General features: G+C 49.3%; 1 protein-coding gene across 3 annotated transcripts in view; it reads right to left on the reverse strand.

The window, feature by feature from the left end:
* Positions 1-26,185, reverse strand: part of WWC1 (WW and C2 domain containing 1) — a 149,298-nt gene that overhangs the window by 78,058 nt on the left and 45,055 nt on the right. The window contains exon 1 of one of the 3 annotated variants that reach the window (XM_057729495.1): positions 22,249-22,357. The exons of the other annotated variants lie outside the window; for them this stretch is intronic. The gene's annotated coding sequence lies outside the window, so the exon portion shown is untranslated. Of the gene's footprint in view, positions 1-22,248; positions 22,358-26,185 lie in introns of those variants that run through there. 3 annotated transcript variants of the gene reach the window in all.

Genomic DNA, 26,185 nt, shown 5'->3' on the forward strand with positions numbered 1-26,185 from the left:
AGAGATGGGGAAGACACAGGTGATTTCTTCAGGTCAGAAGGCTCTTCGTTCAGGAGCACCTATGCCAACCTGGATAAAGTTTCTGCAAAGCTGTCTTCAGCCCACCTCACCACTACACCCCAAGCCCTCTCCAGACTTCAGAAGCAAAAAACCACATCCCTCAGTACCTCCCCCTCCTCAAACTCCTGTAAGTGGTTTCTCCCCACTTCTTTATGGAGAGTGAAGACCAGCGGCCAACAGCCAAATCTCATCCAACATCATTTCTTCTAAAGCATCTTCGAAAAGGTCTCTGAAGGAAAATTCCATACACAGGCATACGCCTCCAAGGCAAGTGACTATTACTGAGGACACATAAATCTGGGAGGGAACAGGAATGCCTGGGCCAACCACAGTCAGACCTTTCTTTCTGGCTCATTCCTCTCCCTGGGCTCAGCCCTGAGAAGCCCCACCTGTCAGCCTGGCTGCAGAGATTTGGGATGAATGAAATGATTTCATCAATGGTGCATCTAAGCAACAGAATCTTATGTCCCCCACGATCGGTGCTCAATAATATTTGTGGAATGAGTGAATACAGCAGTGAATATCTAAGAACAAAAAAACAATGGTGTGTTCTATATTTTGCTAACATGGAAGGATGCTCTTAACATACTATGAGAAAAATGACATTGTTGAACAAGAAAAGCTACAGGATACTGTTACAAGTATCATATTTTGCCTAAAATGTGTGTGTGTTTACAGCAGAGAAACTGGAAAGATATACATTAAAATGCTATCTTGGTATAGGGATTTTAACATATTTTAATTTTTTTTTCTTCTTAATCTTTTTTAAACTACTTTCTCTGTAATAATCCTGTATCGATTATAATTAAAATACTTAATAATGGCTAAACCTAGGCCCAGAAAACAAGTTACATATGTATCATGTTCCCCATCTGGGCTGTAGGCACTCTTCCTCTATTTTACCGGTGAGAAAACACACCCAACGTCACATAGCTGGCAAACACCAGAGGTATAACCTGAAGCATCACTGCCTGACTCCCGAACCTGAGCTTTGCCAATAAAAACTGACCAGACCAAGGGAGTCTCAGAACAATCTGGAACACAAGGAAGCTATGCCTGAGATACAGATGATGAAGCTGGGCTGGGGGTGGGGTGGGGTTGGAGGGGCTGGAATCGGAAGGAAGCAGAAGGCGCCAAGAGCTGTGTCCTATTTGCACCTTCCGTTTTCTACAGTTCGGTGCAAAACTACTCAATACACTTGAGCTGCTTCGTGAAAAGACAGTTGTTTCAAAGTCATCACAAGTGATTCACTGAGCTCTGTGGGTGAGGATGGGGACTGGGGGAGGAGGAGCCGGTCTAAAACACCAAAAATGCATCACTTTTCCAGCAAACCGTTAACTCCACTGATTGTTCCAGCCTCAGACATCGAGAAGTCAGACCTGAAATCAATGTTAGCTACACGCATCAGTAATGTACCTGACACTGGATGTCCTACCGGGGCTGAGATGCTGATTCCTGCCTGTGGTGAAGGCAGACATTGCGCCCAACAGGGATAAAGAAGAGGGGATCCAGAGGGCCCAATGTTAGACAGAAGGGGCAAAGGAGAAAGGAAGGCTTTGGTTGGATATTCAGGCTTCCCTTCAAAGCGATCACGGGAAAAAAAACCAGAGGGCTGAAATCCTGACTCCCAGAGCTCTTCCATGGGAAAGAGAAAAGCTTCTATTGGAAGACTATGCAACTTACAAGAAATCTGGACAGCGAGATTCTCTCTGGAACAAATGCCAAGAGGGAGATGAATTATTCAGTGTGCAGAGACGTGTCATTCAGAGAATCAGGATGAAGGGAAGCGTTTTTAGCTGCACAAGGATTTAAACACACACACACACACACACAGACACACACACACACGTATATACACGTGCACACGCTCCTCCTCCCAGAGAGAGGGACTGTCCGTTTAAACCAGTCCCCCTGGGAAACTGTGGGTGCTTCTCTGGCCTGCAGTGTTTCCCCTTGGGCAAGTGCCAAGAATGTGAGCTGGGAAGAGATCTGCTTTCAGATGTGGCCAGGACTTGGGGGCCTGCCTGCAACTCCCAGACCCCATCCTCTGATGAAGTGATTCACCCCAATCCAGCCGGGTGCAGTCCCCGCCTCCAGTCTCTAAGTCCTGGGCTGCTGAAAACCCAAATCGTGAAATCAAATGACCCAAATGCTGGAGAGGTGAGAGAGAGAGAGGGAGGGAGGGAGGGAGGGAGGGAAGGGCTCCAAGAGAGAACTAGTTCTGCCTCTTCTTAATTACAAATCTCCGAAGGAACACAAACATTCCTGAATGTTTCACAACAGGCTCTCCTAGAAAAGGGGGCCCGGATGTGTTGCCTTGGAGACAGGTAGGGTTCTGAGGGATCACCTGTCCGGGAACGCAGGCCTCTTGTCCTCCTTCCAGCTCCACATTGCTATGGCCGGCATTCGGTATTCAGACAGTGCGTCTTTTCTAAGGAGGCAGCTCAGAGAAGGAGCGGAAAGCCTTTTGCCAAGTCTAACACTGGGTGGTGATTCTCTTGGGACTGAAGAACGCGTAACATATCTTTCATGTTCCTAGTGCTTCCCGAGCAATCTGAACACTTCCCACAGTAACCTCTTTATGGCTGTCCAGCAGGATGCTGGCCCCCGACCGGGCTCTCTCCAAGGGCCAGCTGGGCGGGATCGCTTTCTAAAGGGCCCTGCAGACTGCATGCCAAGAACTGTCCAAACTTTCAGCCGAACCTCTCCTCCCAGCCCGGGCACAATGGCCAGGCCGGTTCTTCCCGCCCCGGGGTGTTCACACACATAGTTCCCATAGCTCAGGATTAACACAGCTCCTGAGGACACGCCACCTCCAGACTGCGGCAGAGCCCCAGTGCTAAGCAGCCCTCTCCTTCCATACTTGCAAGGCTGGGGTGACCGGAAGACAATGAAATCTTTGAAATTCTCCTTCCTGCCTTGAATTCAGTTTGGTTCGAACACCTTTATTCATTCCTTGAACAAATCTGGGGATGAAGAAAAGTCACCATCTCATAGCTGGTTAGGAGGGCTGAGCACATGAACCGTAGCTGAATCAGAACAACACCCAACTACAGAAATGGACGAGACAGACAGGACCCTGCCCTTACACTCCCTTTGGGGAGACCCTCCAACCAGAAAATGAATCCACAGGCTTATCTCAGAGACTCGTGGTATTCAGAAAAGTACAACAGGGTAGTGGGATTATGTATAAGGGTGGGGCGGGGCGGTCAAGGGAAGCTTCTCAGAGGAGGTGATCTTGGAGGGGAGACCAGATGGTGGGAAGTACAAAGGCTTTGGGGCGGGATGATGTTGGTGGGAGGAACAGAAAAGAAAGCCACATATCTTCATGTTATGAGTGATCAAGTGGAGGTAGAGGGGCAGAGGCTGGGCTTTTAGGGCTCTGGGGTCCCTGTTAGACTCTGAGCGCCACCCTAATGCCGAGCTGCACAGGGTGACCCAGAGACGCTCTCCGCCTCACCCTCTCCTCAACTCCTTTCTCCCTCCTTTCAATCAACCCTCCAAGCAACAAGAATTGCTTGTTGCACCCACCAGCCCGGTCCCATGCCAGGCACGATCAGGGCTCAGACGTTCAAATAAGTCTTGTTTCTGCCTTTGAGGGCAGAGGGTCTGGCCAGGCAGTCAAGGCTTACACTTAAAGCAGGGAGTGGCCCATCCCTGTGACAGTATATATGGCGGTTACACGACCTTAGGCTGTGAACCACAGGCAATGAGAAGACGCAGGGACAGTTAAGAAGATGCCAAGCTAGCTGTACAGATGCGAAAGACCAAAGGGGTGGGAGAAGGGAGAGACTGAGACGACAGCATGTAGTTGGGGGAGGCTGGAGAAGGAGGTAGTCCAGGGAGGATGGTGGTCAGCTTCATGGCTGATGGCGGGGCAGGGTAGCTGCTACCCACAAAGGCTGAGGAATTGATGCTGGGCTGAAACCCATGCTCTGCCTCTTCCATAAGCACAGGCTTGTTACGTAACCTTGTTAGGAGTTGCCCTCTCTGTGAAACTTAGAAATTCCAATTTCATAAGGGTGTTGCAGGGATTAAGTGAGATAACCCACGTAAAGTGCTTAGCACAGGGCCTGGCACGTAATAAGCCCTCAGGGCTGTTAACGTGAACAGTTGAGAGACTTCGGCGCTCTGCGCACCGTGAGAACGGGGTCATCTCTCATCTTAGGTTGGCCACATACGTTAGCTATTATCACATCACCGTCATCACTGTCCCCATTTTTCAGCTCAAGAGATACGAGTGGTGGTTAAAACTCAGAAGCTCTAGAGTCAGCCACCGGGGTTGCAATGCAGACACCATCACTTACTCACTCTGTCCCCTCGGGCACGAACTGCAACTTGCCTGAACCTGCTTCTTCATCTGTAAATTGGGGACGCTCACAGTGATTACCTGGTGAAAATGAGCTATGCTGAGCCCACAGCACACAGGGCTCAACCAACATTAACTGTCCTTATCAGTTAGGTTTTATATCCCTTTCCATGATGAGGCAACATATACTTGTGTGTGCTAATACCCAATAAGCCTTGCACACTATTCCACTGCCTCCTTTCCTGGAGGACTTGGGACTACTTTAGCTTTCTGGGGTTTTTTTTTTTTGGAAATTAAACCAGAGAAAGTTAAGAGGTGGCAGCTGGATTGGCTTTGGCTCTCAAAATTTGTTCTCTGATAGAGGCTTTTATACCAGGAATTTCCAAGTTCTCCTTCCCTTAAACGCTTCCCTCCCTCGACTCTCAAAACATCTATCTCAACATTCTGGTTACTTGACCCTTAGAGTTCCTTGCTTCCCTACTTTGGTTGGGCTGGTTTATCCAGAAGCTTTCTACCTAGTCACTCCCTCCCATTCTGGAATTCTCCTACGGGAAGGGAGAAGGTTCCAGACTGTTCCCCCACCCCACTCTAGCCTTTAACCCAGGCTCCTACAAATCAGTGGCTCACCTCCCCCTGCTAAATCTTGCCTTTACTCTGCCGCCCCACCCCACCGCCAACTGAGTTCTTGGGATCACACGCCTGAGCCTTGGGCCTGTTCTCTTCCTTCGCCTCCATCCCCATGTTTCTATGCCTACTCACCCTGGATGCCCTCCAGCTCACTGACACAGTGGTGACTCTGCTATTCCTCTGCATCTCCCTTGCTGGGATTTAAGATTAAAATTCTGAGAACCAGATTACGGATTAGCATAGGCATGGCCAACTGACGACCGGGTGGCCAAATTCAGCCTATAGATGTGTTTGTCTATCTGCTACAGGGCTGTATTTAAGAAAGGAGTTAGCACGCCTTTTGAAGGCAGGTACTCTCTGGTTGTACGCAGTACTCACTGCTCTCCAACATCTTTCTCCGGCATCCTGTCTTATCAAGAGGCAGCAACACAGTAGTAATTAGGAGCACAGGGCTCTGGGGCCAGACTCCTTGGGCTTAAATTTCGGCTCTGCCAGTTTCTAGCTCTGTGACCTTGGGCAAGAGACTCATACTCCACTGGGCTCAGCTTTCACACTTGCAGAACAGGAGAAATAATAACACATTGATTGACCATGGATTCTATGCCAGGAACTATTCCAAGCACTTTACATATATTAATTCACTTGGACCTCATAAGGATGCTTTCAGGTAAGTACCATTCAGACCCACCTTACAGTGTTCTTTGAGGATTAGATGAGATAATGGATGAAGCAGCACTTTGGTACATAGTGTGTGCTCGATACATGTGGGCAACTCATCATTATTTTCATTGCTGTCCAAATGAGGCACCTGATGCAGGGGTATTAAGGAATGTGAAAACTGAGTGTGACATCTGGGATCTGACCAATCAAATCCTCGCTTTATTGGTGAGAAAACTGAAGCACAGAGAGAAAGACTTGCCCAGAGCCACCCAAGGATCCGCAAGGCTGAGACTAAAACCTGGGGACCAACCCCAGGCCTGCATCACACTCATGACACCAAGAGATCAAGTTAGCCTGGTGCTGAGTTCAGCTCTATAGGAGATACAGCAATCATCTGAACAGTCTTCAAGAAATAGTTATCGATAGTATTTTCCTGGGCTAAACTAACCCAGTTATACTGGAAGGAGAATTATCACTGGGCAAGAACCCATATGAAACTATGAAGTTCCCATCCATGGATAGACAAGGTTGGGAGATGGGCCCTTCATTTTGCTTGTTTCCTCGTTGGAGGGTAATTCTCTTAAAGTCAAGTACCACAGCAGAACAGAGCACTGGGTATACATGTTTGCCCTTCACCCAGCTCCTTTCTCATTCCTGAATTGGGAGCTAGGCTGAGGAGGTTCTATGCCCTATAGAAAGGGCCAACAGAACCAAATGGGACTCCCAGTTCCATCTTTCTTAGCTGTGTAATCTTAGGCATTCCTTCCCCAGCTCTAAGTCTCAATCTCCCCATAGATATAAAGCAGTCAAGAAAACCTGCCTCACAGGGCTCTGGTAGCATTGAATGAATGAGTACATGGGAACAACTCAATGGAGCCACTGGCATGTGGTGCTGGGCAGGCACTCAGAGCTCCTCCTTTCTGTATTTATGACCCTGAGGGTACTCAACCCCCAGCTTTGCTCCTTTCCAGTCCCAAGAGCTGGGTTTCCAAGGGGTCCTCCCAGGTGCTGGGCTGTCCAGGAGCTTCCAGCTCGATGGAGAGAGGCCAAAGCCACCCTTCCCTGGAATCTGGCCATTCCTGTTCCTCTGACCCTCACCCCAGCCATGCAGCCTGAGGAGCTGGTCCTTCTAGAAATGGAACTGGCCTTGAAGGCTTCTCTGGGATCCTGACCTGTGGCTCCTTCCATGACAACGCAGTTTAGGCAGAGCATTGGAAGGGGAGTGAGGGGATCTGGCTTTGAATCCTGATGTTGCCACCAGAAGAACCAGGCCCCTGGGGAAGGCACCCACCCTCTCTGGGCTTCCCATCTGTAAAACCAGGGAGCTGAGATATAACATTTCTAAGGCCCCCTTGGCAGCTTCAGCATTCATAAGTCTACTATCTTGCCAGTCCCCAAATACAAGGGCATTGTGAGGCTGCAATGAAACGATACATCATTTGCTGAAGGTCAGTTAAGTACTAGGCGCTGGACCGTATACTCTATGTGAAATGAATTATATCCTTTATCTTCACAGCATTTCTGTGAGGCAGATACAGCCACCTTCATTTGACCAATACGAAATTGATGCATCTTGGTAAAGTAATAATAATAATAACAGCTGAATTTCATTGAGTGTTTACAAAGCACACATAGACTCTGTTTCAATGATTCAGAGCTGCACATTTTAAAATACATTTTAGCATCTCTGACACTGGGATGTGTGTTAGCACTGCTGACATCTTACAACACTGTCAGCCAGGCTGCCATCCTGATGGAGCTGTCACCGCCTGGGTGTGCACAGACACCAAAGGTGTCATGGGCTTGGGATAAAATCCCAGAGACAATAGTGGAGCACTCTTAACCCCTAGGAAACAAATGACTGTGGGGACAGGTGGAGGAGGCAGTGAATAGACACGTTTAGCAACATTCCCAAAGCAGGAGTGCAAGGGAGGCTACCTCTGCATAATTGCCACGCTGGCTGCAGAGCCCAGCACCAGAGCCTTTGAGCTCCTCTGTAGGCCCTATAACAAGGCTATATCACCAACACTCTTGAGGGCATCGAGGACAACGATATTAAAAGCACAGATATCAATAATTCTGAGTTAAAAATTGATGCCAAAGAATTGGATTCAGAATGAGAAGATGTATTAGGAACACTGGAGCTTTATTTCTGTTTAGGTATTCCTTTTTTTTTTTTTTTAATTTAAAAAAGTGGTATGTGAGTAAAAAAAAAAAAGCCAAAGTTTGAAAGATTTATTTTGATGAGTATGAAATAAACATTCTAGTTAATTTAAAAACACTGGGTCATAATTTAATTGGTAGCACTCTTCCTTTCTTAGTGGCACATAAAATAATGGTGTTCCTTAAAATCAATGTTATGTTGATTTGTAATAACCCTAAGCTAGAAACAATCCAAATGTCCATCAGTAGGGGGATGGATAGACAAATGTACATCCACACACTGGGATACTGCTCAGTGATAAAAAGGAACAAGCTATTAACACACACAATGACAGAGATAAACCTCAGAAACATACTGGGGGGACTGCTCTGGTGGCGCAGTGGTTAAGAATCTGCCTGCCAATGTAGGGGACACAGGTTTGAGCCCTGATCTGGGAAGATCCCACATGCCTCGGAGCAACTAAGCCCATGAGCCACAACTACTGAAGTCCACATGCTTACTAGAGGCCGTGCTCTGCAACAAGAGAAGCCACCACAATGAGAAGCCCATGCACCATAACAAAGAGTAGCCCCTGCTCACCACAACTAGAGAAAGCCCGCACGCAGCAATGAAGACCTGACATAGCCAAAAATAAAATAAAATAAAATAAAATAAAATAAAATTAAATTAAATTAAATTAAATTAAATTAAATAAAAAATAAATATTAAAAAAAGAAAGAAACATACTAGGTAAAAGAAACCAGGGGAAAAAGAGACTAAACTGTACGATTCCATGTATGTAAAATTCTAGAAAATACAAACCAAACTTAAGCACAGAAAGCAGATCAGTAGTTGCCTGGAGATGGGAACAGAGGGAGAGAGGGATTATAAAAGGGCACAAAGAAAGTTTTGGGGGTGACAGGAACGTTTGTTATACTGATTATGAAGATAGGTTCATAGATATAAACATATCTATCAAAATTAGGCAAGTTGCACTCTTTAAATACATATAAGTTAGTGTGCTTCGATAATTCCTCAATACAGTTGTAAGGAAAAAATAAAGGAAAACCCCATATTCAATGCTATATGATATTAACTTGTTTAAAATAATCTAAGTACTATTATTAGTTCCATTTTACAGATATGAAAACTGAGACATAGAGAGGCAAGCTGATACATCCTGGGATACTCAGCTTGTCAAGAGGCAAATCCAACTGGCTTCAATTCTCAGCTCTGCCACTGAGTAACTGTAGCCAAGTCCCCTCCTCACCCTGGGCCACTGTTTCCCCATTCTCACCATAAGAAGATGACACAGTGATCGTTAAAGGACCTTTCAGTACTGAGTTTCTAAGACTGAGTCCTAAGGACTTGTCCAAGGTCACAAAGCCACAGAGGAATGGACCCTCCTGGCACTCAGGTTTCCTAACTCTCCCTAGTTTCCCTGGTTCATATGCATTTGTTCTCTGAATATCCCTTCTGACATTACCTTATTGTATACAGCAGTGGTCCTCAGCCCTGAACTGCATCTGAATCCCCTGCAGGGCTTGTTAATGCACATAGAACTGTGACCCCCACTCTCAGAGTTTCCGGTTCTGGGCTGCGCTGAGAATCTGCATTTCCCACAAGCTCCCTGGTCCTAGCACCATACTTAGGACCCCTGGTGTATACCATCTTCTATCTCATAACTGCAGGGACGTTAAAAGTGGTATCGAACCTTGTGTTCAAGAAATCCCTCTCCTCATTCTTTATCAAAGCTTTCTGCCTCCCATCCCACTCTCAGGGCCTGGTCATGGCCCCCCAGCCTGTCTCTGAGCACAGCCCTGCAAGCAGCTGTGTCAGCCCTTTCCTAGCGTTCACTGAGTTCCTGTCCCACACAGCGTATTCCTGAGGTTACTCAGCCAGTACTCAGCATGGCCTCTAGTAGGCATGTGGACACCCAGCAGCATATACACCTGATCCTGGAACTCGGGTTCTCAACCCCTCTGCTCCTGCGCACGTACTAGATCCTCAGCGAGCATCACTTTCTGTTCCTCCCACATTCAACCAGCCCTCTACCCTTTGCATCCATTTGCAGACAGAAGGCCACCCAGAGCTGGGGGGCGGGGGAAGGGGGAGTCGTTGACTGCACCTGGCCTACTGTCTCTACAGGTGCGCCTGTTTTGCAGGTGCGGGACTAGACCACAAAGCCCACTGGCCCCATCTCTGCAACCACCAAGGTCTCCTGGGTGCCCTTTGTGTCTTCAGATTCACATCTGTCACCTTATGCTGTAATCCACACGGCTTCTATCCTCCCAGGCCCTCCACACTCTACATCTTGCTACCCTTGGCTGCTCTTGTATGTATATATGAGAGTCTCCAAATGCCTGGCTTCCAACCAGCCCCTTCTCCAGGTCATTCCATTAGGACCACCAGCAGAAGCCCTTTGAAAGCTGAGCCATGCATTTTACACTACAGGCGACCTGCCAGAGCCCTGGAGGGGCATGGCATTGGACCCCCTTACTATTCTACGGGCTGCAGGGGCAGGGCAGCCCCCAGGTTGCCCGCCCAGGCAGGTAGGGCCTTCCGAAAAACCTTCCCTAGATGCTGCGGCTGGCGTGTCTAGGAAAGCACAAGGCAGCACAGCCTGGCTATGCCTGAGGATCTCAAAATCCGCAAACGCCCAAGTGTTTGCCGATGGCATCATGGCGGGGCAACTGATCTAGCCCAGAAGTTCACCTTGCCTGTCCATCTGACGGCTATTTCTTTATTCCCCACAACCACAGAGGCTTACGATGACATTACAAAGGGGCTCTGCACAGGAGTTGAAAAGAAAATGATTTTCACCTCTGAAAAGTACAACTTCAAGGGTTTATTTTCCTCCCATCGTTTCTTTTTTAAAGAAGAAAATAGACCGTTGTTCCCCAAAGGGAAGCCCTACCTGCGAGTCAACATTAAACACCAAAGTGTTCTGAGCTGAAGGCAGCTGAATTAAAGTCAGCGGCGAAACAAATAAGCAATTAAAACAGCTATTTTGGGAAGCCCTGGAAAGCAGCAGATACAGTATGAATTATTCATTCCCGCTGCCAGGATGACTTCTGGGCATTGTCCTCTGTGCCTCTGTTCTCTTGCTCTTGTTCATTCAGCCGTTCAAGCACAGAGAGGGGACACAATACCCTGGCCCTGGGACATGGGTGCCTGAGCGAGTGTGCGCAAACACACGCGCGCTCACACACACACACACACTCCAAGAGGAGGCCAGGTGGCCACTCCAGATGGTGAGCCACATGGAAAAGAAACCCACAGGTTGGCAGACGCCTTCAGCTCCCGTGCCAGGGGAGAAGACATGAATTTCCAATGGGCCCAAGAGGTATGTGTGTGTGTGCATGTCTGGTGTGGGGGGTGGGGCAGAGGAGATCACCTGCACAGTGCAAGAGCGAATATACATAGAGTTTCTAATTCTCCACAAGTTTCCTAGCTGCTCTGGGATTGATTTGGGGGGCTTAACAGGCAATAGGTGGGATGTGGACAATTAGCTGAATCCCACACTGAGCCCACCCAAGGTCTAGACATAAAGGATGTCTAGGCTTGCTGGAAGGGCTCTACCTGGGCTTTGAAGCCATGAGCCCCTCCTGCAGCCTGATCACAGGAGCAGCATTGCGATGTCATATCTTATACCATCCGGGTGACCTCGGACAAGTCCCTTCCCCTCCATGGGCCTCAGTTTCCCCATCAATGAAACCAGGGGGATGGACTCCCCCATCTAAACCGGTCCTTCCAGGTCTGGCATTACATGATACCATTCTGTCATGAAAATCTAGCATCTCGGAGGTGACTTGCGTGCTCCTGTTTTGACCCAGCGTCAAAACGTTTAGCAAATAACAACACTAGCACACAGTACTTTAAGTGTACTAATTGTCATTAAATTCCCATAGCAATCCAGTTAAGTGGTTCCCATTGCAATCCCATGCTACACAGGAGTAAATGGAGCCTTAGAGAGAGACGCTAAGTTGACCAAGGTCACTCGGCTGTTAAGAGGTAGATTGAGGATTTGAATTCAGGTCTTAACTATTACTCAGAAAGTGAATGGAGATAGTGACTCCACATAACTGGGAGGCCGGAAGAGGGAATTTTTTAAACACCATGGAATTGAAAACTATCCCCTGGGTTTTAAACTATAAAGTCTGGAAAGAAGGGGAAATTAGGGGGCTATTTTTGCCCTGGCTACAAATATTAGGGATGGATATTAGGAATGTTTATTAGGAGTGCTGTGGGTGAGACTGTGGGGGAGGGGGTGGCTGCCTGGGGAAGATAAAGAGAAAAAGAAGTGTGCTGTAGATGAACTGGAAGAGATGCTGGTTCTCGGAGCCCAGCCCAGAAGCAGACCTCACGGCTGACCAAGGACAGGAGCAGTCAGAAAAGCACCTGGTTCCTAAAAAGAGAAGGGGCCCCAAGAACTTAAGCCACTGCCTTGAAGACAAATGCATCCACGACTTGCCGCTGTTCTGACCCTACTCAGGTGGGAAGATTTATACGCAAAGATGTTCAAGGCAACATTATTTATCATAGGAAGAAGAAATGGGCACAGCCTCAATACCTGTAGGGAATGAAGAGTTGGTCAACTATGGTTATAATCATTTGATGCAAGTGTTTGAAATGTTTGCCTAGGAAGCATTTTTGAATGACCGAAGGGAAAAGGCTTATATTACAGAATTGAAAAGAAATTTAAAAAGCAAGATACAAAACTGTGCATGGAGCATAATCTTACCTGCCTGCAAGTAAAAGGGGAAATGACTGTAAGGAAAAATGCCAAAATGTTGACAGTGTTTGCCTTCCACTGGTAGGGGTGAGGTTCAGGTTTATTTGCTTGCTCATTTGTTTTGGCTGCTTTCATAACCAGAAATAAGACAAAACCCCCTAAAAATACCAAGTGTGATTTTCAGTCCTTCTATCCAGGACCTCGTACTCCCCCTTTATAAAGAAGTCATTCGAAAATGAATTCTAGTTTTCCTCTTACAGAAAAATTCAGAGTATAGAAAAGCATTAAAATATTGAAAGAAAACAAGCATAAACAGTAGTTACATGATTCCTGCATAGAAGTGGGACCATGAAGCAGCGTGGAGGCCAAAGAGACCCCCAGCATGGCCTTGGCCCAGCTGTCAGGAGAGGAACAGAGGCAGCCCTCCCGGGTCTCCTCCCTAAAGCCTGAGACCCCAGAAGGGACCAGCCTGGGAGCTTGTCTAGACATTGATGTGAAAGGCCCTGAGGAGATGTGAAAATCATTACAGTAAGTCCCCTACACACAAACCCTCAGGTCACAAACTTTCCAAGATGCACACGTGCGATCGCATGTCCAATCACATAAGTTAGTTCACATGTCTGGTACATATTGTCACGTGCAGGCATCCTCTACAAGTGGTTGTGCTTTTGTGTACTTTACTGTACAAAACGGTAGACAGTACAGAAGTACAGTATCTTTACAGACAGAATTGAATCCAGCAAGGAACCGGAACCTGTGTCATCAACGTCATGTGTGAGTGACACTGCAGCCTGCCCTCCGTCTCCTGTTGCTGGCGATCCTTCAGCTCTAGCATCTCCCACCTCCTCTCCCTCCTCCAGTCAGTAATGCTTCTTGCCTGTTCACTCAATGCCCGCCCTTGCATGCCGGCTGTTGTACTGTACTACTGTACCTTTCAAGGTATTGTACTGTAAGATTAAAAATGTTTTCTTTATTTTTTGTGTTTGTTTTTATGTATTATTTGTGTGAAAAGTATTATAAACCTATTACAGTACAGGACTACATAGCCGATTGTGTTAGTTGGGTACCTAACTTTGTTGGATTTACGAACAAATTGGACTTAAGAATGCGCTCTCGGAATGGAACTCGTTTGCATGTAGGGGACTTACTGTACTAGATACCCTCCCCACGGACATCAGGGTACGAAGAACACAGGAAACAGACCAAACCATGACCAATCACCTTAAACTAGTTTTTGCTGGAGGAGTGTTAGTGGAAGGTAAAAAATAAGGGGCAGCTTGGAATATTCTGTGTGTCAAATAGAAAGTTGATAGAGATCAGACTACAAGCTGTTACAAGACCATAGTTAGAATACTCGGCAGCAGGAGCTGTTAAAACAACTCTCACCCCAGGCTCTCTGCCCTGAGAATGTTCTGGCTGAGGAAAAACGGCAGCAGCAACCCCAAGATCATGCGTGCAAACTGCAGGCTATTTCACGTGCCCCATGCCTTTGCCCTCACTGTTCTGCCCAGAACCTTCCTTCCTTCCCCCTTTTTTTTTATAACAGTATATGTACTTTTTTTTTAAAGAACTTTTATTGAGATATAATTGGCATACAATAAACTGCATAGTATAGGTACTTCTATTATTTATGTGTCTGTCACTCCCATGAGTTTCATGAGGACTTGAGCAGTATCTTATTCGTGGCTGTAACTTCAGCATCTTCTATGAGCAGACACCAAGCATCTTATATGAGCAGGACATTGAGTGACTGTTCATCGAATGCATAAAGGTACTCACAAAAGAGCAAACGAAGAAAGGAATGGTCCACGGGAATTCCCAGCGGGGTTCAGAGCTAGGCCCTCTACGTTTCAAGTTTGGCTGGACCCAACAAAGAGATTTGTGATCAGGTCTTCAAAGTGCCTTTGCGTTCCTGACCATATCTGATTCTCAAATAACCATCACAACAGCAGCAGCCTTACTATCTTGACTAGTCCCCCACTTTAGAAAGGAGCAAACCAACATTCAGAGACTCCTAAGCCGTCAGAGCTCCCGGGTCCCTGGTTTGTGCCAGGATTAGACATGGGCCACGGGAGCCCCGGCCCACGGCTCGGTCCCCACCACCCTGAACTGTCTCAACGGCTCTCCCCGTTCATTCCCAGCTGGTAACTGGAGAAGTGTGGCAACGGCCAGTTCTCCTTCCCCTGGGAGTGGATTACGCACTGGGTAGCCCAGGGAGGCCTCTGTCTCCCACTCCTGTGTCACTCTCATCAGTATCAGCGTCACCACGCAGAAGCGAAATTTTCCCTGGCACGTGCTTTCCGCAGCCCTTGGGGAGCTCTGCTCAGAAGTCCTGCGAGAAGGAGGTGACACCCGAGGGTGGAAACGACCCTTGTGGATTGTCTACGGTTATTCGGTAGCCCCTGCTCACTCCATCACCACACACGATCCCCAGATCAGAGCAGGGGGCGGGCTGGGAACGCCCCCAGCCAGCTGACTCAGAAGCCAGCCTGACACTCATGTACTTCGGCTACTTTTCCACAGACACCAGTCCCCAGGGGCCCAGAGTCTTAACCAGGTCAGGGGAGCCGGCAAGGGTTTGGGGACCACAGAGACCTGGGTCCCCAGCTGTGACAGCTCCTGCCAGACTCTTCACCTCTGTGAGCTGCACGCAGCTGGTTCCCCCAGCACAGAACAGGGCTCATGAAGTGTGGGTTCCTTCGCTTCCCTCCACCTTCTCTCCTGAGCGAAGCCTTCCAAGAAACACGCTTTTTAACTACTCAACAAGTCTGATGAGTAGAAACCATGTGGCAAGATGGCATGGTGGAAGAAGAACGTACTTGGGTCAAGTACCAGTGGATGAACCAGGACCCTTCCCTCTGGCTCCGTCTCCATGTCCTGCGTGGATGGGGAAACTGATCCTTGACCTTTGAGCTTTCACAGTCCACAGCCTGGACCTTCACTAGCTGGATTTCCAAAAGCCCCCCGATCTCTCCCAACTGCTCTCACCAGGGTCCCCAAGGAACCACTGCCATCTTGCTCTGTCTCATTTTCTCTGGCTCTTGGCGCCTTCCTCCCCCCCCACCCCCGCCCCCTGCCTCCCCCGCTCCCCACTTTGCAGCCCCCTTTCCTCATTCCTCCAGCTGTTGGCTTTCTTGGTTCTTCTACCCCCCGCTTCCTGCTTACCCCCCCACCCCGCCCCATAAAAAACTCCAAATAAATCCAATCTCGTCACTTTCCTGTTTCCATTCCTTCGAAGTCTTGCCACCCAAACCAGAAGGAAATCCTAACTCTTTGCTGTGGCCCGGCCCCCTGCCTCCCTCTCCAGTCGTGTTCAAGTCCCAGAACTCAACAACCTCAGGCCCACCTCACAGCCCTGGCTCATGCAGCGCCCTCTGCCCGGGATGCCGCTACCTGTCGCCGCCCACACACCCGTCCGCTGTGTCCTTCTGTCTGTCAGCCCTCAGCCGCAAGGCCATCTCTCAGAGGCCTTCCCAGGCAGCCCTGCCTGAGTGGCCCTCCCGTCACTTTCTGTCGCTGTATCTGTTGACATGCTGACTGTCTGTCTGTTGCACTCAGACAGAGCCAGGCTGCCTAGGTCACTACTGTCTCCCTATGGTGGACCACAGAGTTAGAGGATGCCCCTACTTTCTGCCGAAGGAATGAAACGGAGGACTTGTAAGCATCCCTTCCTCTCCAAGGGGAAAGGTGTTGCGCTTCCTTTTTTTGCTTTTGTCTTCCTTTTCTCTCCCTCCTGAGGCACAGTCCTTGGGCCCAACACGTACGAAGCCAGCACTGGACTCCTGCAGAGTTCCAGCGGCACGAAGGACACGGCCCCGTTCCACGGTCTGTTACAGGCTCACCCTCGAACCTCAGTGCCCTCCACACAATCCACAATAAACTGGAAACTACCAAAGAACAGGCCCTGAGAACCCTCCTTGGGAAGGCTTTGAACTGATAGGGCCGGAACAGGTCCATGAAGGAGAAGCTCACTGATGGAGGGGATGACATAGGCCTCCAGAAACCTCTCTCTGCGGACTGGCAGAAGTCAGACCTTGGAACTGGATCCATCGTGAACACTCAAGGGTCCTGTACACTTCAGGAATACTCATTTATTTTTGTACCTAGGACAGTGCTTGCGCTGGGCCCCACCCCAGGCTCCCACAGGATGGAGGAAAGAATGATTTTTTTTTTAAGGTAAGCTAGAATACATTTCAGAAATTTATCCAAAAAAATAATAAAAATATACCAAAAAAAAAAAGGAAAAAAAAAAACCCAGAATTTTTTTAAAAATTAAAGAAGAAATTGATCCCAATAGTTGAAATGCTGTTTTTCCTTAGAGAACAAGCACACCAATGCAAAAAGATTCAGCGATGAACCCTGACTTCCGTCTGCTCAATGGCATCAATATTGAACAACAGAAGACGAAAAAAACATTCGTTTTTGAGTCTAAACTAATGAACAAACATCTTTCACAGAGTTATTATGTGCCCAGCACTGACCACCCTACATGAGCTTACAACCAGCTGGAAATAAACACACATATTCATTCACGCACGATAATATATAGGAAGGCATGAAAACAATGAGGGCATTGTCTAAAATGAAACCTTCATGAAAGGGGCCACAGCATTCAAAGAAAGCAGAGCCCTGTTGGCTGGCTGCTCCCCAGGAGGCTCCTGAAAGGAAGCAGGAAGTAGCCTGGGTCCTGAAGGGCAGCACTGGGAGTCAGTACAAGTAAATAACATGCTATGTCTTCAACCTTCACAGCCAGGCGTGTGCAGCAGAGGAAACAAAGGCCTCAAGAGGGGCTGGGATTGGCCAGATGGCACACAGCTGCGGAGGAGCAGACAGCCCTCAAGACCACAGTCCGGGCCAAGGGGGCCGGGCTCCCGGGGGGCTTAGGTAGGGGAGGGGCGGCAACCCTAAGTCTTTGGGGCGGAAAGACTCAGCAAGGTCAGAGCAGACCAGGAACAAGGCTGTCACATGTTTGTACATCAATAGCATCTTGTGTCTTTACTTAAGAACGTCACATGCAAAGGGCAAGAGCTACCTCGGGGTCTGGAAGAAAATTCTGGAAGGAAGAGCCAGGCTGGTCACGGGGCCGCTCCAGGGAAGCCCGGGGAGGAGCGGGGAAGGTCGGTGGTGGCCTCGTCTTAGGGAAGGCAAGAGACGGAAGTGAGCAGGCCTGCAGAGGTGAGCCTGGGATGCCCCGGGGATGAGAGGCAGCTGGGAGGGGCTGTCCCGGGCCCCCTCAAAGGGCCCAAAATGCACAGAGGGGTTTTCCACGTAGAAGCGAGGCTGCTGGTGGAGTGGAAGGGGCGTGGGTGTTAGAGCACACAGGTGTGGGTTCAAGTTCGGGTTCACTCATTGATCAGGTGGTAAGTAACTTCACCTCATTAATAATAATAACAGTAAGAGTTCTCCTTTATAGAGCAGTACTATTTGGCAGGCACTGACCTATGAGTTACAAGTACGAACTCAGTTTAATTCTCCTGGCAATCCCATGAGAAGACACTATTTTTTTTTTTAACTTTTAATTTTTTTATTTTTTACAATAAACTGCATATATTTAGAGTGTACAATTGATTGGGATACCAAGACACTGTTTTTTATATCATTAAGGATTACTGTCTGCATTTTAGATGGAAACTGAGGCATGAAGAGGTCGAGCCAGTTGCTTGAGGCCCTACAGCTGGAAAGCCATGGAGCTAGGAACTGAACCCAGGCCAGCAGGTCCTGTGTGCTTAACCACCAGGGAGTAAATCAGGGAATAAAAATATGAATACCTTGCAGAGTTATTTTGACAATCAGAGAAAAAAAAAAATGCCTGGAAGGCTCTGGAACCAAGTTGGAGCTCAATGAATGATACTTGAATAATTACCAGATAAACCCAAAGCCCAGCTGAAGCTGCCCAGGCAAAGGAAATATCTGCCAAGGTATATACACCGTGTGGTTCTTTCTTTGTAAATGTTACTTCAGCACTTGGCTGGATATTCCATTTTTCAGATGATGAAATTGAGGCTCCGGGAGGTGAGCTTGCTTAGGGTCCCAGAGTTGGGAAGCAACAGAAATGAGAGGCCAACTGTGTCTCCATTGTAAGAGCATGGTAAGCGCATCCAGGACACTATTTTTCAAACCGTGCCTGTTAATGTTTATTGAGCTGTGGCCCATGCCAGGCTGCGTGCTCAGCACCCTGTGTGCCTTGTCTCATTTTACACTCCCATCTGCCCTCTGAGATGGGTACTCGGGTGACCACCAGTGCACAGGAAAGGAGCAGCTCTGGGCTCTGAATCCATATGGGCTTCTTCGAGGACACCAGCGAGGACAACGGGGCAGAGAACGTGGAGCAAACCACGGTGTCCCGGCGCGGGGAGAGCATGCAGCGAATGAGCAAGCCACAGGGCAGACATCCCGGTCTCAGTTCTGAGTGGAGAGCTGACCAAACACCACCATTAGGACCCGAGTGTAAACAGCACACCCGAGGGGGCCGGTGGCACTCGGCACAGGAACAGCATACCCAGGGGTCCGCCTCCGTGCCGCTCTCCAAACCTCCAGCCTCCCTGCCGTTCCCGCGCCTCCCCTTTGCCTGAGGTGCCCTGCCCCCTTCTCTGGAGGTCCGAACCCCCCCAGGCCCCCAGGGGAGCACCCTCTCTTCATCTCCCACAGCACTTCGTCTGGACCCCCCTTCAGTCACGTCCTGCCTCGCAGAGATATCATTCTGTGCTGCTCTCTCTCCCACTGGGCTGGAACTTGCTTCAAGGCAAAGTCCATCTTGGATTCCTTTCTGAATCCCTCCAGTATTTTACTTTTCCCACATGTATGCGATGCTTTTCGGTGGCACACAGGACAACGTATGTGGCATACACACAAGACAGGACTAGGCACTGGATCTTCCAGTGAGAAAGTGACTCCCTTTTCAACCCCCCTTCAGCGTTTCAGATTCGATCAAGAACAGGGTCTCCGTCTGATGATGGTGTCTGACATCTCCAGCATCGGCCAAGCGCCCTTTCTAACAGACATCACACCCCAGGTTCAGACCTATCAGCTAGGGATTGATAACATCATTTCGCTTCTATTGGCTTTTGCCAAAAATTGGGAAATGGGAAATTGGGAAGAGGGTACACTGAGGCCTGAATGCCAAATTGGGAAGAGGGTATGCCAATGACTGCAGTTTGAGAAACCCTGATGGAACTCATTGCCTGCAATGTCTTCTTAGATGTAAATAAACATGTGTTGAGCCAATAGCTGCGTAATCCAGTGAACAGAAGAGTGAATGATCGTGACATGACAGGCTCTCCTCCACTTCCCTGCTCCCCTGTCCTGCCCTTAGCCAGATAGATACCCTTCATGTCTGAGTGGAGAACAGAACATTGCTGGAAAGTAGGGACCCAAGGGGATGTGGGAAAGTCAGTCCAGACAAGGAGCTCTCAGCCTCTGTCCAGGTGCCCATCTGGCCCACGTGGGCAGCCCCCACGTGGACTGGGCCCTGGGGACCAGCAGGGGAAGGTGTGGAGAACAGCTGTTGGGGTTTTGCCACCAGGCACCCATTTCTGCCTTTCTGGTGGGCGTATTGCAAATTTCCTGGGGAAGTCACCTCTCTAGGATGCTCCGTCCGTGTGCTTTGATGCGGCGTTGATTTCAGCCTGGCTCTAGAGATGGGCATTTGATGTGGGTTTGCTCACACCCCAATTCTATGCCCCCGAACCCTGCCTTCTGGTTCAGGGACAGGCACATGGCCCTGTATGGACCAGTGAGAGTCAACCCCAGGATCTCTGTCTGAGCCATAAAGGAGAGACCCCTTACTGCACTTGTCTTGAATTCTAGAAGCTCCTCACATGGAAACGGAGAATGAAGTCGATAGGGCAGCAGCGGAGCCAGGAGACAGAGAGAACCCACGTCCTGAGGCCATCCTCAGAGCCCTGGAGCCGACGGCTACTTCCCCTGGGTCTTCCCAGCACGTGCCCAATCCATCCCTACAGAACCGAATGTGGCCGAGGGCCACGACCTCCTGGAGCAGCGACCTGGAGACAGACGTGAAGCGGGTGTTTCACGCAGCACAGGCGGAGGCTGACATTTGGAGAGCGCTGCGAGATGGGGCCCGCGTGGACTTACCACTCTTTCTGCTGCTGAAATGCTGAGTACTGTTCTGAGGAAGCAAAGGCACTAAGGAGGCAGCTTCTCTGGTCATCGAGCTGGGGCTGGTGGGGCTGCTGGTCTAGACCAACTCTTCCAAAAGCAGGAGGATTTGGGGGACCCTGGCCCAGTGGGTCAGAGGTGGTCAACCCTGCTCCCAGCCCTGCTCTGACGTCTGTCTGCAAACAGAAGCAAAGGGAGGAAGAGCCAGTGCCAGAGTAATGAGGGAGAAAGAAAGCTGCACTCCTTGAGCACCGATCATGTGCCTAACAGCAGACCAAGAGGTACGTCCTGGCTTGGATCAACCACTCACGGACTACGTGACCTTGGGCACGTCCTGTGCCAGGCGCTCCGTAACTCTTAGAGGGCTGGTAACGCCTGCCTGCAAAGCTGTGCTGAAGGCAAGGCTGCTTGGTCATGACCAGGCCCCGCAGAGTGGGATGGGAGGCAGAAAGCTTTCACAGGGAAGAGGAAGAGGAAGAGAAAAAGGGGGTCCTTGCGCTTCACGTTGGAAAGCACCTAAAATGAAAGAAAACATAACAAAAATAAAAACCTCCCTAAGTTTGTAAGGTATACAGAAGGAGATTTCTGGCTCAGAAACAGGTGTGCATGGGGAGACCTGGGCAGAGGTGTCAGAAACCTAGGTGCCCAAGAGGATCTGCCCCTCTGTGACCAAATGATCTTGCAAGTCCCTGCGACACAGTCATGGAACCCCGGTAGCGAAAGGACTTTTAGAAACCATCATGGACTTCCCTGGTGTCTCAGTGCTTAAGAATCTGCCTGTTCATGCAGGGGACATAGGTTCAAGCCCTGGTCCAGGAAGATCCCACATGCCATGGAGCAACTAAGCCCATGAGCCACAACTACTGAGCCTGCAAGCCACAACTACTGAGCCTACACACCACAACTACTAAAGCTCGCATGCCTAGAGCCCATGCTCCACAAAAGCAGCCAATGCAGTGAGAAGCCCACACACCACAACAAAAAGTAGCCCCAACTCACCGCAACTAGAGAAAGCCTGTGCGCAGCAACAAAGACTCAATGAAGCCGAAAACAAACAAACAAACAAACAAACAAAATCATCCTGTCCAGTCACCTCACTGTGGAGATGGGGAAAGCGAGGCTGAGAGAGTGAAAGTGACTTGGCCTTGGTCACTCAGTGGTAGAGCTGGAAGGAGAACCCACCTTGCTCCCTTATTTACCAGTTCTAGAACCTTGAGCATGTCCATTAACCTCACCATGACTCAGTTTTCTCCTCTGTAAAATGGGGATAACAGTAGTCCCACCCCATGCAGGTATTGGGAGACTCACAGGACAACGTGTGTATAATACGGGGCATTATGTCTGGCATACGGAAAGCAGTTGAGGCACGTTAGCTATTAGAATTTTCGGACTACTCGGGAACCTTCCCACCAGAAGAGAAACTCCTTTCTTCCCACATACCCAAGCGAAGACCCCAGACTGTAGTTCAGAGACTGGTCACCCCTAGCCCCACCCCGACCAAGGTCCTTCTAGGTCGCCTTCAGGAAGGGCCCTCGTAAGGCTCTTTCCCAGGTGGGTCATTTCTATCTTCCTTTGTATTTCCCAAGTGGACCCTACCCAGACAACTGCACCTCGATCCTCCCCGTCGCCAGCTGTCTGGACGGAGCCTTGGCGCTTCCTCCTTGGAGAAGCCCTTGTTTGTGATAGCCGTCACCCCCAGCTGGCGGGTCGGCGAGGCTCTGCTCTGGCCATCCGACGACGAGGCGGGATAAAGGCAGGCCTGTGCTCCGGGCCAAGCTCCCACCCCACCCCGGAACTCGCTGAGAGGTGTGCTCCAGGAGAGGGACAAAGCTGTGTGGCCCTTCCCTCCGCCAGCACTGCCAGCAGCTCTTCCCATCCGGCTGTGGATTAAAGGAGCCTGGGTAAGTGCCCAGACGGAATAAAGCCTGCAAACATCCTGAGGACGCGCCCCTCCTTGGCAGGAAAACAGGAGAGAGGGTGAGGGTGATGGCGCGGGTCTCCCTGAGCTGCACCCTCCCTGCTACCCTGACCCCAACAGAGCAGTCGCATCCCTTCTGCGCAGGTGCAGCCCTGCCACTGGGCATCTGTGTGCCCTGCACCCATCACTTCATCACTGCACTGCCCACCTGTCGCATGTGGCTAATAGGAAGACCCAGCTCACGGGGGTAAAGGAGCTCAGGCTTGCCACATGTTTGCACCGTGCTTGGATACAGTAGGTGCTCCATACTCTTTCTCATGACAGGTATGCTGAATGCTTAAGTCACTGTCGCCCGAACAGCACACCTCTAACCCTCCAGACCAGGTCAGATCCCAGCCTTGCTTCAAATGACTTACGATCTTCCCCTGGAGACAGTGACCTCCCCAAGGGCAGGCACCAGGCCTGTTCGGATCACTGCAGCATTCCCAGTGGACAGCGCACAGAATGTGCTGGCGTGTATGATGGCTATGAATATACAGGGATTTATTTTTCTGGACTGACTTTGCTTGGCAACGACTTTATTTAAAAATCGCCATCAGGTTTCACCCAGGCTAATGAATGAAATGGACCCGCACGTGGATTCCTCTTCCCTTCCTTCAGCTCCCTGCCCTGATGCTTGAGTGGAGGGTGTACTCAATGAAGCCCACGTTCAGATCAAGCCACAGGCTGACAGAATGGAAAAAAGGGGGTTTTAGTTCCACTTTAGCAGGGGACCCATGAACAGGTCCCAACAGAGTGAGCAAGGACTTCACGGGACCTTTTCTCAGCAGCAGCATCTCAACAAAAGGTGTAAGGAGACCCTGGAGCAGCTGCTGGGATCTGGGGTCCCCAGTTCCAAGCATCCTCTCCAGGCAAGGCAAGGGGTGGGCACCAGAGGAGGCAAATGAACAGCTGGGAAGGGACCCCCAATATGGTGGGCTGAATAAGCAGTCCCCTTGGAACTCCTTCTCCCCTGGGGTCTGCCCTGGAGGGCGCGTGGCCCAAACCCATTAAATCAAGAATTCCCGGGGCTCCCCTGGTGGCGAAGTGGTTAAGAATCCGCCTGCGAATGCAGGTAACATGGATTCAAGCCCTGGTCCAGGAAGATCCCACATGCCATGGAGCAACTAAGCCCATGCACCACAACTACTGAGCCCATGTGCCACAACTACTGAAGCTCGTGCACCTAGAGCCCATGTTCCACAGCAAGAGAAGCCACTGCAATGAGAAGCTTGTGCACCACAACGAAGAGTAGCCCCCGCTCTCCACAACTATAGAAAACCCATGCACAGTGACGAAGACTCAACACAGCCAATAAATAAAAATAAATAAATTTATATTAAAAAAAAAAAAAGAATTCCCCACATCCCAGGTTCCAGGAAACAGCGCCTACCCCAGTGCTGCAAAGTTGTTACCTGACCTGGGGAGACCCTGGCCTTGGCCCCTGGAGAGGACCCTTGGCCCTTGGGGGCTGGTCCAGTGGATTGTGGGTTACTGTCAACACCTGGGGTGACTTCAGAGGACTCCATCAGGAAGGAAAGGAGGACCTTGAGTACAAATCCAGTGTCACAGATTCAGAAACCTACACTAGGAAAATAATGCCTGTTCCTGCTCTGCTCAGCTCCCCCTGTCCTGCATCCCCCCACCACCATCTTGAGATTCCCAAGAGACCCTCAGAATGTGTGTCCAGTGTCCCCAAATCAGAGGGAAAGCATCTGGGGATGAGGGAGACACAGTGCCTGACTTAACCACATGGCTCTTATTCAAATTCCTTTACAGCGACCCACACACCCATTGTCACATTAAAAAATAAGGCGCATTTGACAATCATTTGTATACCGTCACCACTTTATGGAACAATCACTCAAAAAGCATAGCAGGGACCTCCCTGGTGGCACAATGGATGGGACTCCGAGCTCCCAACGCAGGGGGCCTGGGTTCAATTCCCCGTCAGGGAACTAGATCCCACATGCATGCCGCAACTAAGCGTTCTCACACCGAAACTAAGGAGCCCACCTGCCACAACAAAGGAGAAGCCGACATGCCACAACTAAGGAGCTGGTGAGCCGCAACTAAGAAGCCTATGAGCCGCAATTAAGGAGGCTGCCTGCCACAGCTAACTCCTGGTGCAACTAACTAACTAAATAAATAAATAAAATAACTACTTGACAATTAAAAAAACACACACACAATATGAGTTAGGGGTTATAACATTGTCCCTTTTACACAAGCAGGAAAAATTGAGACTCTGATAATTTCATTATCTTGCCAAGGGTCATACATACTGTACAAGGAGATACTGAGATTTAAATCCAAGTACTGGGCTGGGGATTTCCCTGGTGGTCCAGTGGTTAAGAAAGACTCCGTGCTTCCACTGCAGGGGCACAGGTTCAATCCCTGGTTGAGGAACTAAGATCCCGCATGCCATGCGGTGCAGCCAAAAAAAAAAAAAAAGAAAAACAAACCCAAGTGCTCCGCCTTCGCAGCCCGCACTCTTAATCATGGAAAACGCAGTAGCTGGGTATTTATTATCTCGATCCCTGTACAGAGAAGACCAATTTGGGAAGCAAGAGTCACCACAATCTGAAAATTTAACCCATGAACCGAGCATGTATAAAATCAGTGCCTACTCAAATACTACTCCCCATTTAAGGTTCGTGTCCAGCCCGGCCCCTTAACATTTCAAGTCAACAGCCTCATGGGTTGGCTGGATGTCTTAGCAGTTGACAAAGGGATGCAAGCACAACATACATCATCTACAGGGGAAGTAACTAATATTCTAAATGATGCAGGGTTTCATGAAGTCGGTGAAAGGGATGCTGAAGAACCACTCAGGTCACATCCAAGGAGTGGCGGAGTTCCCCAGTTAGCAAGTGAGAAGATCCAGCAAGATGAAGAAGAGACAAAAGGTTCTTCACAACAGGAGAACATCAGTGACAACAGGGATCAGATGAGGCCCTTGGGAAACTGGTGAAGCTCTCTCCAAAATTTGGCAAAAATGACCTTCCTTATGTGCCTGCTGGGAAAGTCAAATGAGAAGAGAAAGGTGTCCCTTATGGCTAGTGTTAATTGTGTTGAAATAATTACACAAAAAATAAACCAACATTTTATCTGTACTAAGAATTGGGGTAGGACTTCCTAGGTGGTGCAGTGGTTAAGAATCCGCCTACCAATGCAGGGGACATGGGTTCAAGCCCTGCTCTGGGAAGATCCCACATGCCACGGAGCAACTAAGCCCATGCACCACAACTATTGAGCCTGTGCTCTAAAGCCCGCGAGCCACAACTATTGAGCCCGTATGCCACAACTATGGAAGCCCACGCGCCTAGAGCCCGTGCTCTGCAATAAGAGAAGTCACCACAGTGAGGAGCCTGCGCACCACCATGAAGAGTAGCCCCCGCTGGCAGCAACTAGAGAAAGCCCATGTGCAGCAACGAAGACCCATTGCAGCCAATAAATAAATAAATTAATTAATTAATTAAAATCTATGTTAAAAGAATGGGGCATGGTTGCAACTATAACTTAAATTTTGTTAAACACAACATAAACTCCACTTATTGTCCAAACTCTGTTTTG

Source organism: Hippopotamus amphibius, chromosome 1 (genome assembly GCF_030028045.1).
Source record: "Hippopotamus amphibius kiboko isolate mHipAmp2 chromosome 1, mHipAmp2.hap2, whole genome shotgun sequence".
In the NCBI taxonomy this organism is placed as follows: Eukaryota; Metazoa; Chordata; class Mammalia; order Artiodactyla; family Hippopotamidae; genus Hippopotamus; species Hippopotamus amphibius.